This window comes from Schistocerca nitens, chromosome 6, assembly GCF_023898315.1.
Source record: "Schistocerca nitens isolate TAMUIC-IGC-003100 chromosome 6, iqSchNite1.1, whole genome shotgun sequence".
Classification (NCBI taxonomy): domain Eukaryota; kingdom Metazoa; phylum Arthropoda; class Insecta; order Orthoptera; family Acrididae; genus Schistocerca; species Schistocerca nitens.
Genome location: NC_064619.1, coordinates 16,955,206 through 16,973,729, shown reverse-complemented (window position 1 = coordinate 16,973,729; position 18,524 = coordinate 16,955,206). Strand labels below are relative to the sequence as shown.

Here is an 18,524-nt window from a genome sequence, read left to right as displayed (position 1 = left end):
CTGGGTTTCCATCAAAGCTCTTGATATCCATGCAAGTGGTTCTCCTTTCTCCAAGGGTTTCTTTAATTTTCCTGTAGGCAGTATCTATCTTACCTCTCGTGAGATAAGCCTCTACATCCTTACATTTGTCCTCTATCCATCCCTGCTTAGCCATTTTGCACTACCTGTCAATATCATTTTTGAGACGTTTGTATTCCTTTTTGCCTGCTTCATTTACTGCATTTTTATATTTTCTCCTTTCATCAATTAAATTCAATATTTCTTCTGTTACCCAAGGGTTTCTACTAGCCCTCGTCTTTTTACCTATTTGATCCTCTGCTGCCTTCACTATTTCATCCCTCAAAGCTACCCATTCTTCTTCTACTGTATTTCTTTCCCCCATTCCTGTCAATTGTCCCCTTATGCTCTCCCTGAAACTCTGTACAACCTCTGGTTCTTTTAGTTTATCCAGGTCCCATCTCCTTAAATTCCCACCTTTTTGCACTTTCTTCAGTTTTAATCTACAGTTCATAACCAATAGATTGTGGTCAGAGTCCACATCTGCCCCTGGAAATGTCTTACAATTACGAACAATATATTTAAGCGTTCATTTCTCCCACGCGGTGTTAGAATGGAAAGGCAGAGAAATAGTCTGACGGTGGTTCGTAGAATCCTCTGCCAGGAAATTAAGTGGAAATTGCAAAATAATCATGTAGATATAGATGATAGAGTCGCCTAGAAATTCAGGCCGTCTTCACAAACGAGTCAGTCGGGACCACGGCGACTAATTGGACTCCCAAGCTTACTGAGTGGAGATGAATTCACACTGCATATTAGCTAACACCTGCAGTCTTAAAGTCGACACTTAGTTCCATTCGGTGCTGTGGAAATTCTTCGACGATATTGCGAAGTCAAACCCCCTTAACTTGCCTGAGATTTAATTTGCAGTGTGAAATATGATTATCCACAACTTTCCTGAAGACCAAATGTACGCTCTTTATTTATTCGTGTTTATGTGTGTTGGATACAAATCATAAAAGTTTCAAAATTGACTTAGGACACGGACGAAAGATGTGGCCGTTGTGAACCAAACGGCATCTTCTCCGTACCCGTCGGTGATCAAATTTTGGTGGCGAATATTCCAACGCCAGGACACGAACCGATTTCCTCCGAGTCGAGAACACTCCAGAAGAGTGTGTCAGCCTTTGTGTCAAGGGAGCATGTATGACATACCGGTACGCTAAGACATTCTACGTAACTATATTTCTGTGGAACATATTCTACTTCGCTATATTTCTGTGGAACATTGGGTTAATTAATAATCGCTGCCTAAGGCGTCACTAGGCGGTGCTATTAGATGACACACAATCAGCAGTATATTTCGAAATAGAATTATTTCTCCTAGAAGTAGATCTTAGTACTAGGTTACCGTAGTTCAGAAGTTCGTAGCGTTTTTCCAGTACAACAAATACACATAACAGAGACTTTAATACACGCAACAGAAGTCGGATCCAGCTGCGTAGCAATTTGATATCGTGAGTGCTCGGTACAGGAGCTGGTTTTAAGGCACACAAGCTTGCCATAAGATAAATCTGTTACATTTACGGCTAGAAGGAAGGAGGGAAGACTGGACTGTAACGTACCGTCGAGAATGAGGTCATTAGAGATAGAGAATAACCCAGGGTTAGGCGAAGACGGGGAAGTAAATCAGCCATGCCCTTTGAAAGGATCCATCCCAGCATTTGCCTTGAGCGATTAAGGGAAATCGCGGAAAACCTTAATCTGAATAGCCGGCGGTGATTAGACAAAAAAAAAAAAATGGTTCAAATGGGCTCTGAGCACCATGGGACTTAACATCTGAGGTCATCAGTCCCCTACAACTTAGAACTACTTAAACCTAACTAACCTAAGGACATGACACACATCCATACCCGAGGCAGGATTCGAACCTGCGACCGTAGCGGTCGCTCGGTTCCAGACTGAGGCGCCTAGAACCGCTTGGCGACAGCGGCCGGCGGTGATTAGAAACGTCATCCTGCCTAGTCCAGTGTGCTAATCATTGTGCCACCTTGCTAGTTGCATATGACTAGACTGTTTCCTGAAACATATTTGGAAAAAATAGGTGCGCAGAGAGTAGCAAATACTGATAGCTATCACTGTTTCTTGTGCACACAGAAAACCACAAATGTCTCTCGTGGTATCTCCGAATCCATCGATAATCCGTCGTCTGGCTGATTCCTCAGGACACGTGATATTGTCGTTGGGAGCTGTAAGCCGAGTATTGAACTCTGAAATGGACCGGCGGTGTCGTGTGTTTACGTCGACGGTCGCGAGCTCCGCCGGGACGCGCCCGCAACAATGTGACATAACACTTTCGCCCGCGGCACGCTGCCATTGGCCGTGACGTCACGGCGGAGGCCGAGCGCCGGCGGGCGGCGTGCGCGGAGCGCCAGTCGCTCTTCGGCGTCCGTGGAGTGCAGGCGAAGTCCGCGGCGTGCGGCAAGCGCCAGAGTGTGTGTGTTGTGTACGACTCGCGTCCTGGCGGAGGACCGCACCGGAGGAGCAACGCGTCTCTTCGCTTATCCCCGCCGCTAGGTACGTACCGACAGCCCCGCGCAGTTTGCGCCGTGCTCTTGGCCGGTGCTGCGTTGTTCAATTGTTGAGACGGTGTTGCGACCACGGAGTGTCTTGAGACGTCTGCTCAGCCTTCATGTAGCGTCAGAGGATTCCTGTCTGTGGTTTACAAGTCGAGACGTCTCCACATCATCCCCTCCTTGTTGAGCCATCACTAACACAGGGAAGAACGATACGTTGCAGAAATAGTGTTAATAAAAGACATCAAAATGCACGTTATGTTACACCGAAACAAGTATTGTTTAGGGTGACCAGACGTCCGGATTAATCTGGACATGTCCTCCTTTTTAGCTCTTTGTTCGGGGTCCGGGCGGCTTTTTACAGTATCCGGCTTTTTCGCAAAGTTGAGCGTAATACAGTTAAATTCACTATTCGTCCCGTTCTATTACTCTTTTCTTACTTTAACTACTGGCACAGCCTTCGTGATAAACACACACTAGGCGGTGTTAGTATGTGGCACCAAGATCGTCGATGTCATCGTTGATCGACCTATAAGCGAATGCAAATATCGATTATTTAAAATTTTCGTTTCGTATCTTTGCTTTGTATTGGCTTGGCTTCCTGTAGTGCAAGTATGATTTGTGAGTGTAATTTTTAACCGAGTGACTTACGTAAAATATTTGGCTATGCATAAACGAAAGTGTATATTTTCTGATGCCCTTTCCTGCAAATATCCGGCTTTCACGAAAGGGGGAAATGAATTTGAAGTGGAATGTAAGATATGTGGAGCTGGAACGAACTCTGTGGCCAATAAGGGTAAGAAATAACTCGACAGATTAACTGTCATGGTTTTATTTCATTGTTTCATAGTCATTCAGTTTATTTGTATTCGGAAGGTTAAAGTACAGCTTACATGTCGTCAGCTGCTTCTTGAATTGTAGATGTTGGTAGCGGTGCGTCGAATGAAGGGAGGTGAATGGTCTTACGTTTTTCGCTTTGTAAATAATTCCGTGTTGTTGACATAACAAAGCAACTGACGCTACACTGTCACCACAATCAATGTTTTTAATTTTTTTTTTATATTTCTCAGTTAACCACCACCTGACCACCACTAACAATTAACTACTAGTTTTACCGGGAATTCCCGGCAGTCACGTGATTTGTCCAAAGCTGACGGATAGCATCCTCATCTGCAGTTGACCCGTGTGATGCGTCCTCTTTTTTCTTCCTTTGTTCTCCTCTTTGAAGCTGTTTGTCCTCCTTTTTAAACAACTGCATCTGGTCACCCTAGTAATGTTGCACTCTCGAACATTACGTATTTCAACGAGGACATACTTCAACTGTTAAGATGTGTGCGTTCGGTTATGCCTAAACACTTTCCAGGATTTTCCTGGAGTTGAGAGTAGTTTCGAGTAAAATAAATAAGTCTGTAATGTCAAGTAAAAGGTGTCACCCTATGGAGATGCTTTGTTCCATATACACTGATGTAACCGAAAATGTTGGTTTTTTTCATTAGCGCAAAGCATACGTACCTGTCTGAGGCGTAGAGGTAAATTCAGATATCAAACTACTAATTTGACGAGTTTTTAAAGTACCCGTTATGTGTTTTTGCGCCCAGAAATATCAATGTTCATACATCACGATGGGTGTTAAATTGCCATCTGTCAAAATATTTAGCTGCGTCAAATCATTTGAATAAGTGAGACTTTGAATACATAGAAGTTATTTTATTATTACATATTTTTACGTCCTGTAATGACATATTATGAATTACACGCTTCGTGCCAGTTGCGCTGACAATGGACAATGCAGGGTTGTGATATCAGTGACCGCTGCCTCCGGATTGCGATAGGCTCTCACCTGAATACCGTCTCCATTGTATTAAAAAAATTGTGTTTATGGTAAATCATTAAATACGATATGTGCATAAGCAGTGTTCATGAAGAGCTCTTGTGATGGTCACTAATTCCATTTATGATATGACACCATGCTTGACATCGTATTTTCTCCATACTACACCTGAGTCAGATTTTAAATGCCACTCTCTGAATTTTTAACCTGACATATTCCTGAGTATTTGGAAAAAGTCGCTGACTAACGCGATGATGATAATAATAATGTCGTGTGACGAGGGCCTCCCGTCGGGTAGACCGCTCGCCTGGTGCAAGTCTTTCGATTTGACGCCACTTCGACGACTTCCGCGTCGATGGGAATGAAATGATGATGATTACGACAACACAACACCCCCAGTCCCTGAGCGGAGAAAACCTCCGACCCAGCCGGGAATCGAACCCGGGCTCTTAGGATTGATAGTCTGTCGCGCAGACTACCGGGGGCATCCGCGTTCTGCTTTTCGGTGTGTTTGGACTGGTACCTGGCTTCTCTTCCTGGACTCTGCGGGTGAACTGCCTTCTGCTCGTCGGGCATGTTGCACAAGCACCGGCTCCGAGGAGCGCCGCTATACGCTTCGGTTGCCGCCGAAATCGCCTTGAACTCCAGAGGAGGCGGTGATAAACCAGGCCACATGCTTTTGAGCTGTTTCTCCCAGCCCCGTCTTCCATCGTGCAGAGTGCGCCAAGGAAAAATTCCTCACGGATCACATGCGACCTACAGTGCAAACAACGAAAAGCGAAATACGTGTTATTAAAGGAGAAGATTGTCTCAGCGCTATATTTCTGCAATCTGCAGAATTCTGGAATGCATTTCGCCACTTGCCGATTTTTACTACAAAAAAGTGAGACGGGGAAAAAATAGACAAATATAGGTATATTTCCACATGGAGAGTGTAGCAATGCTAATTTTGCTGTAAGTCAACAAATTTGGTTATTTGAATGTATTTGCCCACATTGTGGCGGGAAGTGACTATTACATCTCCGTGCTTCGTGCTAGGGCGTAAGAGACTCAATGCCGTTCCTTGTAATGTACGTACATGCAGTAAATCTGTCTGATAAATCAGGGAAGTGACAGTGTGAATAAACACGTGCTGCTGTTGCTGTTCTTCAGGTGAGGATTTAGTGCGAGTGGTTTGCGATTACCTTACTTCCTGTCGATGATGTCTTCTGTGTGTAGCTGTACATAATGGATATATGGGTGAAAGTGATCGGTGTTATGTATCGCTAATTGTGTAATGTTGTCGAGTACGGTGGAAGTGTGAAATGCAAATGGCTGTTTGTCTCAAGTAACATCAAAGTAACAGCAGAGCTCAGTGCATCCGTTCGACAGACAAATCAACAACTCAACGCCCTGATTCCATATGATACTGTGGAGATATTTGTCACCGGAATTTGTCGTGCAAAGCGAAGTAGATGTGTCGTGAGCTTGTGCGCCAATAACCGGGGATCACGTTATTGATGCACCTGCTCACGGTACATCACGACACATCTAATTCGCTTTCCGCGCCAAATTCCGGTGACAAAATTTTCATGCACAAGAAGAATTATATTTAAGTAATCCTGGATTAGAGGCCACCGCGTTTACATCGGCCACGAAGGTATCAAATCAAATGGCTCTGAGCACTATGGGACTTAACTTCTGAGGTCATTAGTCCCCTAGAACTTAGAACTACTTAAACCTAACTGACCTAAGGACATCACACACATCCATGCCCGAGACAGGATTCGAACCTGCGACCGTAGCGATCGCGCGGTTCCAGACTGTAGCGCCTAGAACCGGTCGGCCACACCGGCCGGCTACGAAGGTATCGGGGAAAACAGAGCAAGATTTTGAGTTACTACGGAATCGCAGTCGCGTTTTCATACATAAGAAGGCACATAAAGTATGCCTTGAATTAGCACGTGAGAGTAACATGCGGTCCTGATTCTTGGGAATTTTCCTTCAACTACAGTTCCCAGGAAATAAACAGCTTTGTTTTGAGAAACGGAATAATTACCATGAATAAAAGATGTGACGTTGATCATTGTAGTGCTTTGTTTACGCACTTTCTTTCCTTGTTTTTTTTTTCTCAAAAACCCGGAGGCTACAATACGTTAGTAATTTCCACTCATCATTTTAATTTTCCTGTACTGTATAAATTACCGTTGACTGCTTTTTAACCTAGCCGATAAAATGGCTGTGTCCCAAATTTTGTGACGATGAGACGAACTTAGTTCATGTTTTAAAATGCTGTACCAACTCTGAAGTACTACATAAAACGTCATATAGGAGATTCAGTTATTGGCCAGCTACATTTTACAATTGTACCAGTTTATTCTGCTTGATTATTCGTAGTTAAACACTGTATTCTAAGACAAAGATTATTTTAGCAGCTAGTTGTTTCGTGTGCTTAATGATGGCTATGTGTCAATATGGGTAACACGGAGAGAGAGGAACTTTCTATTTTAATCGCTTTGTATATATTTTAAATATTTTAATCAGTTTCGCCTAAGATAGTAAGTGCTCTAATCGTCTCTCTGTTGAATAGACTAAACAAGCAAACGCTTCAGTAGCAATATCAAGATCAAAATTGTTCGCCGAGCAGGGAGTCGAACCCGGAACCTTGCGTTTCGCGAACAATTCTTTTGACGACTTTTTTTTTGTTGATCTCATTTTGTTCTATATTGTTCGTTGAATTTGTTTGTGGCGGACGTCCGATGACAGCCGTCTAGGTTCATCATTCATCTGTTCACTCAGTTTTTTGTTAGAGAGAGTAGCTAACCCTCTGACCGAACACGCTGAGCTACCGTGCCGGCGTACTGATCTATCCAGGTATGACTAACCAGCCGCCGCCATAGCCTCAGGTACATAAGTATCTCGCTGGTAGCCTACTTACCAGACTTCACAGACACTCTCCCGCCTCCTTTGCCATTCTAGCACAGCTAGAAAAGTAATTTGCAGGGAAGTGGCTAAGTGTTGTTTTTAGAGTGAATCTTCTACTTCTATATTGCACTCTGCAGCGTTGCGTGCGCTGTTTGTGAAACGGTCCGGCATGGAGCTTTAATCTGTTGGAAAGCTTCAGAATTGCAGAGTGCAAGATTTATTCTAGAAAATTTCATATCATCTATAGTTGATATTTAGATATCCTTTCTGAGGCTGCTGCTGATGACGAAGGGTTTGGAGAGACTAAACATTTGTGGTCATCAGTTTCTTATTCAACCGCTCACCCCTCTCCCGTCCCAGGACGGACTCTGTGTACGCCACCTGACTGCGTCTGGAGTGAGCGAGAACGATTTCTAAATGTTTGCGTAGCGTGTATTCGAGGCAGAACGTAGGTATCAGTCCAGTATTTGCCTAGTGGTATGTGGGAAACCCTCTAAACACCACATGCAGGCTGGCCAGCCCTCCTCGATAATGCACGAAACGGATCCGATCCGGGTCAGGCTCGCCACGTCGTGTCCGAAACCCGCGCGTTAACGCACGTCTCTGTATTAAAAATAACTAAACTCCTCCCGTATAGAGCACGAAGGCCCAACGGCACCGACCGGCCGCCATGTCTTCCTCAGTCACAGGCGTAATTGGATGCGGATATGGAGGGGCATATGGTCAGCAGCGCGCTCTCCCGGCCGCGTCAGTTTACGAGACCGGAGCTTATCTAATTGGCTGGTTAGGCATCCCTGATCTCTTGTTCCTATGAACTGCTGCTGATATCATGAGTATAATTTTTTTATTACTGATTTTATTTATTTGTTTATTGATGACTAGATTAGGCCGTTAAGGCCCTGTCTTACATTTCACCAGGTCGGTGTATGGTCCATACACAGCATAAAATTTTCGCTACAGATCCAATACGTGTACAAAAGTGTACAGGCACACAGCTGAAATCTTAGTCGAAGCTTGCTTGGTGTGTACGGAAGGTACACTACGGCCCATTAAAATTGCTACACCAAGAAGAAACGCAGATGATAAACGGGTATAAATTGGACAAATATATTATGAAATGTCCCCCTAGAAATATTATACATGACTGTGTTCAAACTGACACACAATATTTTTAGCGCAACGCAATCTGACTTTCAAAAATCCCTACAAAAGAATGGCCCTGACTAACATTAACAGATACCTTTCACAAATCACTTACCTCACCAAAAATCTTTGTTACTCGAACTACTGCAATACAGCGAGCGCCACTACTGCCAGCTAAATAAAAGATTCAAACTACTGAAGGCACTAACTACTGATAGGCGTAGTTAGCAAATGAAATATTTTGATAGAGAACAAACAATGTATTTACCTTACTAGTGTTCAAAAGTCATAATATATATAGCAGTTCATGACATCCAGTCTTACAAATTTCAAAACTCCGCCATTTCTCTCCCCACATCCACCACTGCTGGCGGCTCACCTCCAACTGCGCAACGCTACGCGCTGTTAACATCCAGCTGCCCAACACTACAATGGCAGACAACAATGCAAACTAGCCACAGACTGCACACAGCACAGCCAGTGATTTTCATACAGAGCGCTACGTGGCGTTACCAATAAAAAAACCTAAACAGCCTACTTACAACTATACTAGAACTCACATGTGATTACATTTTCACGCAGTTTGGGTGCATAGATCCTGAGAAATCAGTACCCAGAACAACCATCTCTGGCCGTAATAATGGCCTTTTTACGCCTGGGCATTGAGTCAAACAGAGGTTGCACGGCGTGTACAGGTACAGCTGTCCATGCAGCTTCAAGACGATACCACATTGACCAGACGATTTCAATTGCTGAGAGATCTGGAGAATGCGCTAGCCAGGGCAGCAGTCGAACATTTTCTGTATCCAGAAAGGCCCGTACAGGACCTGTAACATGCGGTCGTGCATTATCCTGCTGAAATGTAGGGTTTCGGCGGGATCGAATGAAGGGTAGAGCCACGGGTCGTAACACATCTGAAATGTAACGTCCACTGTTCGAAGTGCCGTCAAAGCGAACAAGATGTGAGCGAGAAGTGTAACCAATGGCACCCCATAGCACCACGCCGGGTGTTACGCCAGTATGGCGATGACGAATACACGCTTCCAATGTTCGTTCACGGCGATGTTGCCAAACACGGATGCGACCATCATGATGCTGTAAACAGAACTTGGATTCATCCGAAAAAGTGACGTTTTGCCATTCGTGCACCCAGGTTCGTCGTCGAGTACACCATCGCGGGCGCTCATGTCTGTGATGCAGCGTCAAGGGTAACCGCAGCCACGGTCTGCGAGCTGATAGTCCATGCTGCTGCAAACGTCGAACTGTTCGTGCAAATGGTTGTTGTCTTGCTAACGTCGCCATCTGTTGACTCGGGGATCGAGACGTGGCTGCACGATCCGTTACAGCCGTGCGGATAAGATGCCTGTCGTCTCGACTGTGATACGAGGCCGTTGGGATCCAGCACTGCGTTCCGTATTACCCTCCTGAACCCACCGATTCCATATTCCGCTAACAGTCATTGGATCTCGACCAACGCGAGCAGCAATGTCGCGAAACGATAAACCGCAATCGCGATAGGCTACAATCCGACCTTTATCAAAGTCGGAAACGTGATGGTACGCATTTCTCCTCCTTACACGAGGCATCAGAACAGCGTGTCACCAGGCAACGCCGGTCAACTGCTGTTTGTGTATGAGAAATCGGTTGGAAACTTTCCTCATGTCAGCGCGTTGAAGGTGTCGCCAGCCTTGTGTGAATGCTCTGAAAAGCTAATCATTTGCATACCACAGCATCTTCTTGCTGTCGGTTAAATTTCGCGTCTATAGCACGTCATCTTCGTGGTGTAGCAATTTTAATGGCCAGTAGTGTATACGCTCCATTCGTGTTGAATCGAATGCGGCCTTCCTCCGTATTACGCGATAGGCCGTGTTGCTGGCAGTGTTCCTCGGTGGCAGCAGTGCCACAGAGTTGCAACCTGCGGCAGTGTAGCTGCGCGCTGCAGCAGACAGGGCAGCACACGGGCGAGGCGGTAGTGGCGGCAACAATGCCCTTCCGGCGGAGGAGGCGCGCGTGTGACGGTCACGCTACGCTCACGCGCCGCCGCCGCCCTGGCGAACACCCGGGCCAATTCCCTCTCCGCTCTCTATACGGCCCCCGCGAACACACGTATGCTCTCACTGCTGCCTTTGCACTTGGGTGGCAGGGCGAGAGATACGGTCCTTTTGGCCAGAATACGCGTCAAAGGCCGGGCTTCAGTCCCGAATCTGTACAGATCGAAGGGGCAAATGATGACGATGTTGTTGTTGTGGTCTTCAGTCCTGAGACTGGTTTGATGAAGCTCTCCATGCTACTCTATCCTCTGCAAGCTTCTTCATCTCCCAGTACCTACTGCAGCCTACATCCTTGTGAATCTGCTTGGTGTATTCATCTCGTGGTCTCCCTCTACGATTTTTACCCCCCACGCTGCCCTCCAATGCTAAATTGGAGATCCTTGGATGCCTCAGGACATGTCCTACCTAGCGATCCCTTCTTCTAGTCAAGTTGTGCCACAAACTCCTCTTCTCCCCAATTCTATTAAATACCTCCTCATTAGTTATGTGGTCTACCCATCTAATCTTCAGCATTCTTCTGTAGCACCACGTTCTTGTCGAAACTATTTATCGTCCATGTTTCACTTTCATACATGGCTACACTCCGTACAAATACTTTCAGAAATGACTTCCTGACACTTAAATCTATACTCGATGTTAACAAATTTCTCTTCTTCACAAACGCTTTCCTTGCCATTGCCAGTCTACATTTTATATCCTCTCTACTTCGACCATCATCAGTTATTTCGCTCCCCAAATAGCAAAACTCTTTTACTACTTTAAGTGTCTCATTTCCTAATCTAATTCCATCAGCATCGCCCGATTTAATTCGACTACATTCCATTATCCTCGTTTTGATTTTGTTCATGTTTATCTCTTATCCTCCTTTCAAGACACTGTCCATTCCGTTCAGCAGCTCTTCCAAGTCCTTTGCTGTCTCTGACAGAATTACAATGTCATCGGCGAACCTCAAGCTCTTTATTTCTTCTCCAAGGATTTTAATACCTACTCCAGATTTTTCTTTTGTTTCCTTCACTGCTTGCTCAATATACAGATCGAATAACATCGGGGATAGGCTACAACCCTGTCTCACTCCCTTCCCAAAAACAGCTTCCCTTTCATGTCCCTCGATTCTTATAACTGCCGTCTGGTTTCTGTACAAATTGTAAATAGCCTTTCGCTCCCTGTATTGTACCCCTGCCACCTTCAGAATTTGGAACAGAGTAATCCAGTCACCATTGTCAAAAGCTTTCTCTAAGTCTACAAATGCTAGAAACGTAGGTTTGCCTTTCCTTAATCTAGCTTCCAAGATAAGTCGTAGGGTCAGTATTGCCTCACGTGTTCCAATATTTCTACCGAATCCAAACTGATCTTCCCCGAGGTCGGCTTCTACTAGTTTTTCCATGGTGACGATATGGGACTCGTATTCGGGAGGAGTAGAGTTAGAATTTCCTTGCGGCCATACTGATGTAGGTTGTACATTACGGGTGCACACAGCGGGAGATGAGGCTGAGTGGGGTAGCTGTCCCCTTTAGTGCGATCGTCTGAGACCCAACTCGCTTTATTAGTTCATGAGACCCAGAAAATATTAGATACGGGCTCCAAGGTAGATGCCATTTTCCTTGACTTCCGGAAGGCGTTCGATACAGTTCCGCACTGTCGCGTGATAAACAAAGTAAGAGCCTACGCAATATCAGACCAGCTGTGTGGCTGGATTGAAGAGTTTTTAGCAAACAGAACACAGCATGTTGTTATCAATGGAGAGACATCTACAGACGTTAAAGTAACCTATGGCGTGTTATGGGACCATTGCTTTTCACAATATATATAAATGACCTAGTAGATAGTGTCGGAAGTTTCATGCGGCTTTTCGCGGATGATGCTGTAGTATACAGAGAAGTTGCAGCATTAGAAAATTGCAGCGAAATGCAGGAAGATCTGCAGCGGTTGGCACTTGGTGCAGGGAGTGGCAACTGTCCCTTAACATAGACAAATGTAATGTATTGCGTATGCATAGAAAGAAGGATCCTTTATTGTACGATTATATGATAGCGGAACAAACACTGGTAGCAGTTACTTCTCTAAAATATCTGGGAGTATGCGTACGGAACGATTTCAAGTGGAATGATCATATCAAATTAATTGTTGGTAACGCGGTTGCCAGGTTGAGATTCATTGGGAGAGTCCTTAGAAAATGTAGTCCATCAACAAAGGAGGTGGCTTACGAAACACTCGTAGGACCTACACTTGAGTATTGCTCATCAGTGTGGGATCCGTACCATGTTGGGTTGACAGAGGAGATAAAGAAGATCCAAAGAAGAGCGGCGCGTTTCGTCACAGGGTTATTTGGTAAGCGTGATAGCGTTACGGAGATGTTTAGCAAACTAAAGTGGCAGACTCTGCAAGAGAGGCGCTCTGCGTCGCGGTCTAGCTTGCTGTCCAGGTTTCGAGAGGGTGCGTTTCTGGATGAGGTATCGAACATATTGCTTCCCCCTACTTATACCTCCCGAGGAGATCACGAATGTAAAATTAGAGAGATTCGAGGGCGCACGGAGTCTTTCCGGCAGTCGTTCTTCCCGCGAATCGTACGCGACTGGAACAGGAAAGGGAGGTAATGGCAGTGGCATGTAAAGTGCCCTCCGCCACACCCCATTGGGTGGCTTGCGGAGTATAAATGTAGATGTAGATGTGTAGCTGTCCCCTCCCCCGCCCCCCTCCTCCATAGACAAGCAAAGATGATCTTCACAAACCGAACTCACATCTTGCCCTGCTCAGTACGAGTATGAGGAAAGGAATACAATCTAGTGGATATGGACAAGTGGACTGGTAGAAAGTGTACGCAGGACCGTTTGTCATGAACCCTAAAACTATGTCGCCATTCGCAGCCACAATATGAGTCTCCCTGCCTTAGCGAATACACTCACCGCCCCACAACCCTCGGCTCCGTAGTTCAGAGCTAGATTTGTTGTTCACCAGTACGGTTATGAAACAAGACCTCGTCAGCGTTTCTCTTCCTCTCCTACTATAACTTGACCACAGTTCTTCCTCTCACGATGTGGACGAGATAATTTTTAATCTTCCGGCTTTCTCCCGAAGTGGATGGCGCTGAACAAAAATTGATGGAAATGATTGGCCGAATGATATATGCGCAGCATAGCTCATTAGTAAAAGAGAACGAAAAGAGGTTGCAGGTATTGGGTATGGAGAGAGTTACAGCTGGGAAAGCAGGGTGAGGAACAAGAAGCTGTACGGAAGAATTGGGGAGAACAGAAATTGAAGTGAAGGATAGTAAAATGAAGAAAAATTGAGAAGACAGTTTTTATTCCAACAAGGAGTAAAATGATTTGCGAGAGGGAGGAGAAAGTTGGACACATATTACGTAAAAGATCTGAGATGCCGCGGTCGTATATCGCACTCATATTACACTCTGACCTTAAGCAAATAATTTGGACTCATGCTGAACACTATTAAGTTGAACGGTACACTTTGTTTCAACAGTATTTTGTTGCTTTGAAAATGGCGTAAGGGTGAATGAAACAAAATAATTATTGTGTTCAAGACGATAGTTTTAAAAGTGAAGAAGAACTAACGGATGGTGTTAGGCAGGAATGTGATGGAAATGGAAATGTCGTGTGGCTAGGGCCTCCCGACGGGTAGACCGTTCGCCTGGTGCAAGTCTTTAGAGTTGACGCCACGTCGGCGACTTGCCTGTCGATGGGGATGAAATGATGATGATTAGGACAACACAACACCTTGTCTCTGAGCGGAGAAAATCTCCGACACAGCCGGGAATCGAACCCGGGCCGTTAGGTATGACATTCCGTCACGCTGACCACTCAGTTACCAGGGGCGGACAGGAATGTGATAACTATGCGGGACGGAAGGGGAGATGCAAGACATCGGGAGGTGAAGAATCTGGTCTGAAAACTGCAGCAAGGCAAAAAAATTGCTCATAACCTCCTGCAAACCTCCGCCTGTTGGATGAGGACGTCATAGTCATTGGGCGTCTACGTGACCTTGAAATGGGCTGTGAGCTTCTCTTCCTACAAAATCCTGAAGTTGTCCTCAAGTATGAGGCTGATTCAAGCTCCACAGTGCTTTTCCAGGCTTGGTCCTGTTGCAGGTTGCACGTCTCTGCCTTCCACTGAACTTTTAATGGACTTGTCCATTCCTTTATAGGGAAACGTTCAGTTTAACGTGGACTCCCAACCACTGAGCAGCTTGGAATTTCTCACAAATTCAGTCCAGTGCCAGATGCGAAAGGAGAGATTGTAAGTTTATCTGTCCGTCGCTGACATAGAAGACTGCAAACCTTCTTTCCTTCCCGTCTGGGCAAGCTGTGCAGTGACTAGAGTATATTTAAAGCTTACTGGGACGGGGTAACTATACGGGACTGAAGGGGAGTTGCAAGACACCGAGAGGTGACGAAGAAGTCGATAATTCGATCGTAATATTGGCATTTTAATTTGATATTCCCCACAACTGACAAAATTTACAAAAAATGTCAATCTCTTTGTCCACTCACACACTGCTGAGAATGGCACATTAACAATTTGCAATTACGCGCCCCTATTACCGGGAGCTGCGTTGATAAATACTGCGCACCTCGCAAGGATAAGTTCTAGATCGAGAATATTAGGTAAGCTGTTGGAGGTGGTTAGGCGTTGGTGAAAATCTCGCTTCTGAGCACACACAGAGCTCTAACCGCAGAACTCTGCACGGAACACGTGTTGATGCAATGCTCCGATAGAGACCGTATATCTCCCTTCGAAGACGATGGCCGAGACGCCGTCTGCAAGTCCGTACCGCTCGATGGATGAAGGCGAAGTCCTTCCACAATTCTCTCGTCTCCCACGCGTACGGAAACGCGGCGGAAGAGTACTCGGTTTCGGCCAATGTCGAACGCTCTATCATCGCCGAAGTCCCTCCTGCGGCATTTCTGAGATCTACCCAATGATCGAGTAGGTCGTAACGCCCCTAGGCAAACGAAATTCCCGTCTTCGCCACTTGTTGCCCAGCACAGGTGGTTCCGGATGCCGGGCTACCCCCAAAAGCGCCGTATTGTCCCGCGTTTCCGGTGACCGCTACCTGCCGCCCACGGCGGCCCGGCGAGCCACGGCCATCTGCAGACTTTATATTCCACAATTTTCAACTGCCGACGCTTTTCACCAACGCTTTAAGTTAGTGTCTCAATCATGCAGACATGCAGGGAGTACTGCTCGAGAGTGCCTCATATTTATCATAATTCAATAGAGTCATGATCTGATGCCCTTGCCAGTCGCTTTATTATTAATATTAATGTTGGTAAGGTAACGTGTAAGTGCCCATGTCCTGGCACCTTGGAAGATAACTGACAGTGAGTGGATTGACCTGTGAACCTATGGACTCGTAGCCCATTGAGCCATTCGGTCAGTGTTTTTCAACAAATGCCAGAACAGCCAGAGACTGTTTGAATGAAATGCTGCTACCCAATTTTGACACTGGCAGTAGAGTGAGGAATGACGTAGGAACCCACTGTGCTCAGTTATAGATACATATATTTATTCAGTCATGTCATGAGTACGGTACTGACCACGTTGTAAACAGAAAGAGTATTTTTAGGTGTCCTGAAGACGCGCTCTGGCCGGCGGAACGTTGCCCACTTCGGCTGAGAGCCCTCCTCGGCCGTTCCAGTCTGGTGGCGACGCGTGCTCCAGAGCTGCCCCCTGCCGCGCACCTGGGCTGCCCAACTGCTTCGTCCTGTGCCCTTGATGGCACGCGTCCAGCAGCCTGCCGTGTAGCGTCGCCGTTGTCGCACTCCCTTCCAGCCTAGCCGTTACTGTCACTAAGTACCCCCCTCACATACAACTTTCCATCCGCTTTCTGTGCCCTAGGGTAAAGGAAGGGAACGAAGGTAGCGATTAGCGACCCGTCGATGTCATTAGAGACGGAGGGCCGAATGAGTTCGGGAAGGATAGGAAAGGAAAACGGTTGTCGCGTTTCTTTAATTATATGGTTCAGCCACACGTCACGCAAACGGTATCATTGGCAGTTTCGCTTTCTTAGCAGCTCATCACCAAATCTGTTAATGAAAAACGGCGGTAAAAACAAGGAAACTAAATTACAAACCGTTTTAACCCCTTAATACCTGAACAAATTTCTTCATGGAAGAAAAAAAATCAAGAAGTACCCCGAAACGCTCGGGACATGGCAACACACGTCAGAAGCGTTTGTGACTTCGGGTAGAGCCGGCACTGTTGCACGGAAACAGTTAAACCTTACAGTTATTAGAGTCGCACGGTATGATGTGAATTCGTGACGCCTGGTCTTGAGGGGTTAACTTCTGTACACAACTACACGCACTTGAATATATTACGTAAAATGCGATAAATTAGAACAGGGTGACTCTTTTTCCTAGCGCAGTACGCCTATTGGCTGTAAGATTGTGACACTGTTGAAGGGACCGCCACGGCAAACACCTGAAACGATTTAGGGAAAATTAAATCGAGTCGGCCGACCAGAGAACAGTCCAGGACTATAAGCAGGGCAACGTAGATCAGTGTGGTAGATCTAAAAACGATACTTCAGTCTTTTACCTAAACGTCTTACACTTGCGTTCATTTACAGGCAGTCGAATTACTGCTGCTTTCTTCATTTCATATCGTTAACTTGTTCATTAAAAAAAAATCTACCGGCTATCACTCTTCTCTTAGAGGCTTACTTGTGTTGGAAACATAATTATAGATAATGTGGATAAATTACTTAAGAACTTTTCTTAATTTCCGTTAACCACTGTTCGAGCTTTTTCAGGCTTTTCTTCAGGGGAAGCATGCGGAAGTGACGAATTTCTTCATTTTATTTTCAACATCATTTACCATGTGGTTAAAATACAAAGCGATACATTAAAGTGTTTTCTGTCTTCTTGTCACAGAGGAACATCCTCCAGCACCCGGCATCGCGTTACAAATATAAACACGTCACTTATATGACCTGCATCTGAAGATCAACCTGGAAAAACTCGAAAACCAATTACTGGCAATACATTTCATAAGTGATTTGTCGCACATATCTTCATTTACATATCGAGTAATATACAGCTGCGGTAATCTACAATATCTACAGTGCACAAGGTTAATCTGTAACTAGCCGGCCGAAGTGGCCGTGCGGTTAAAGGCGCTGCAGTCTGGAACCGCAAGACCGCTACGGTCGCAGGTTCGAATCCTGCCTCGGGCATGGATGTTTGTGATGTCCTTAGGTTAGTTAGGTTTAACTAGTTCTAAGTTCTAGGGGACTAATGACCTCAGCAGTTGAGTCCCATAGTGCTCAGAGCCATTTGAACCATTTTTTTAAATCTGTAACTTGTGTTACCGCTACGGTCGCAGGTTCGAATCCTGCCTCGGGCATGGATGTTTGTGATGTCCTTAGGTTAGTTAGGTTTAACTAGTTCTAAGTTCTAGGGGACTAATGACCTCAGCAGTTGAGTCCCATAGTGCTCAGAGCCATTTTGTAACTTGTGTTCGTTTGCTTGTCCGTCGACGGAAAAGTTACAAAGATGATTTAATGTAACCCTCTGTCGTTGACTTCGATAACTCGAGTTATTTCTGAATTAGTTCGAGTATATAGGTAGACTAGTGAGCTGAACTTGTTAACCAGTCTAGAATTCGTTTTGATAACTTTCAGAGAATGAGGCTATGTATCTGAAAGTGCCAATTCCTTGTAACCGATCTTTATCGCCAACCTATATTATTTTCTTAACCTGATGACACCCGTTGCTTGTCACACTTGCTACATCCCCTTTGATCGGCATTTCGAATGAGATTTCTGTCTCAATGGCATCAAATTCAGCTAACACTAATGATCGTAAAAACTGATATGGATCTTTCCTCACATTAGTGCATATACGTATATTAAGTAAGAGAGACATTTCTTGGTATTTCAGCGGAAACAGGATATTATTAAACTTCATTTGTTGATACTATCTCCAAATGCATAAAGACTGGTTCAGCGCATTTTTAATCTCTTGTTTTGTATTTGAACGTGTTTCATACTTCCGTGCTTACGTAT

The 18,524-nt window shown here is 45.3% G+C and overlaps 1 protein-coding gene across 2 annotated transcripts in view; it reads left to right on the top strand.

Moving 5' to 3' along the window:
* Positions 1–2,437: 2,437 nt before the first annotated feature.
* Positions 2,438–18,524, top strand: part of LOC126263044 (uncharacterized) — a 483,472-nt gene continuing 467,385 nt past the window's right edge. For both annotated transcript variants that reach the window (XM_049960018.1, XM_049960017.1), the window contains exon 1: positions 2,438–2,574. The gene's annotated coding sequence lies outside the window, so the exon portion shown is untranslated. The remainder of the gene's footprint in view (positions 2,575–18,524) is intronic.